This window comes from Penaeus vannamei, chromosome 5, assembly GCF_042767895.1.
Source record: "Penaeus vannamei isolate JL-2024 chromosome 5, ASM4276789v1, whole genome shotgun sequence".
Taxonomy (NCBI): domain Eukaryota; kingdom Metazoa; phylum Arthropoda; class Malacostraca; order Decapoda; family Penaeidae; genus Penaeus; species Penaeus vannamei.
In genome coordinates, this window is record NC_091553.1 from 10,321,313 (window position 1) to 10,323,812 (window position 2,500).

The window sequence follows — 2,500 nt, forward strand, 5'->3', positions numbered from 1 at the left end:
GATTGGAATCCTAGGTGACTGACAGATGGGGGACAGAGGGCGCCGGGTCAATGTTATTTTCATGATACCATTAATTTCACTTCAATTATTTCTGTCAATTATTTCCGTCAAATCTTAAATAATCTAAATTGCTTTATATCGCTTATCATCAGATATATGTTTACAAATTCCTAATGTTTACAAACAAAATATATAACCCAATACATTTTCGAGTCTCAAGTCTTCCATACTTGTCAGTAACACAACATGGAATTAAAATTTCCATCAAGAACACTTCCCAGAAAAAAATATCCACGCTACCAGAAACCTCATAAATTTTAAAGTTATCTTTTTTGTCACCACCATTCCAACAGGAATAGCATCTATTTTCTAATTCTTTGATTATTTTACTATTTCTTTCATGTCGCACTTTAACTCCATTCACCAAAGCTATCAAATATTCTGCAAATATAAAGGAGCAGTTGGACAATGGTCGTCTTCCGCATATAATTGCGTTTGTCTAATCGATGGAGCTTTCAACATAATTATTCCACGAGCAGATAATGGACTTTAACAAGAAGTAATATTCTGAACCTTTTTTTTCTCATAAGTGTGACGTTATTACCTATGTTTTTTCAATTAATGATGATGCTAATAATACTGATATTGATATTAATAATATTGATTAGAATAATAATGATGATGATAATTATATTAATAATGATATTAACTATAACAATATAATAACAATAATGATATTCATAAACATACTACTGCCGCTATTACTACTACTACTACTAATAATAATAATGATGGTGATAGTAATGGTAATGATAATAATGATATAGATAATATAAATAGTAATAACAGTAATAATAATGACAATAATGATGATAATAATAATGATAATAATAATAATAATAATGATAATAATAATTATTATTATTATTATTATTATTATTATTATTATAATAATAACAATAATCATAACAATATTGATAATAACAATAATGATAATAATGATGATAATGACAATAATAATAACAATAATGATAATAAAGATAATAATGATGATCATAATGATAATTACTATTATTATTATTATTATTATTATTATCATTATCATTATTATTATTATTATTATTATTATTATTATTATCATGTTACTATCATTATTATTATTATCATTATCATTATCATTATTATTATTGTTATTATTATTATTATTATTATTATTATTATTATTATTATTATTATTATTATTATTATTATTATTATCATTATTATTATTATTATTATTATTATTATTATTATTATTATTATTATTATTATTATTATTATTATTATTATTATTATTATTATTATTATTATTATTATTATTATTATTGTTATCATTATTATTATTATTATTATTATCATTATCATTATTATTATTATTATCATCATCATTATTATTATTATTATCATTATTATTATTATTATTGTTATTATTATTATTATTATTATTATTATTATTATTATTATTATTATTATTATTATTATTATTATCATTATCATTATAACAAAAATAATAATGAAAATTATGATAATGATAGTAATGATAATAATAATGGTAATGATAATGACACTAATAATAACAATGATAATAATAACAGTAATTGCAATAATATCGACAATAATGCTAATAGTAATGATAACAATAACAATGACAATAATGATATTGATAATGATAATAATAATAATAATAACAACAACAATAATAGCAGTAGTAGTAGTAGATGATAGAAATAATAACGATGAGAATGATAATAGTGAAAATGATGATAAATATTACTATCATTGCTTCTATAATAATTATCATTATTATCCTTATTATCATTATTACTATCATTTATTATCATGGTCATCATTTTTATTATTATCATTATCATTATTGCTATTATTACAATGATAACGATGAAATGATAATCATAATAAAAGTGATGATGATGTTGATGATAATAATAATATTATAGTCCGTGAGCCCCGAGACATTTGTTTCACATTTCGAGTACAAAAGGTTTGAGGCCTAGAATGTATGCATCTATGATAGATCCCAAAAAGGCAATTCTTAAGTTCTGCAATTCCGCACAGCAACAAGGGGGCGCCACTAAAGACCCCCTTAATGTGACTCGAATTCACGATTTGAGTACATCTTTGAAACTTGTCCCGATTCTTAAGTTTTCAATTTGTGTATTATGTCGCTTAAGAACGACCAAATTAACGCTAATTTGTAATTTTAATTCACAATTTGAGTACATCTTTGAAACTTGTCCCAATTCTTAAGTTTTCAATTTGTGTATTATGTCGCTTAAGAACGACCTAATTAACGCTAATTAGCATTTTTAGTTCACAATTTGAGTACATCCTTGAAACATATGACAATGTATTTCTTAGGTCATCCTAAATCAAGATCATTCTAAAGTATCCATTTCATGTATAAACCCACTTAAGACAGCAAAATGTCCCTGGCAAGGCGAGT

The 2,500-nt window shown here is 22.6% G+C and overlaps 1 protein-coding gene across 2 annotated transcripts in view; it reads right to left on the bottom strand.

Annotated features, from left to right (window-relative positions):
* BBS4 (Bardet-Biedl syndrome 4) overlaps nt 1-58 on the bottom strand; it is a 23,098-nt gene extending 23,040 nt beyond the window's left edge. For both annotated transcript variants that reach the window (XM_070121848.1, XM_027373677.2), the window contains exon 1: nt 1-58. This exon is cut by the window's left edge and continues 18 nt beyond it. The gene's annotated coding sequence lies outside the window, so the exon portion shown is untranslated.
* Nucleotides 59-2,500: the final 2,442 nt, after the last annotated feature.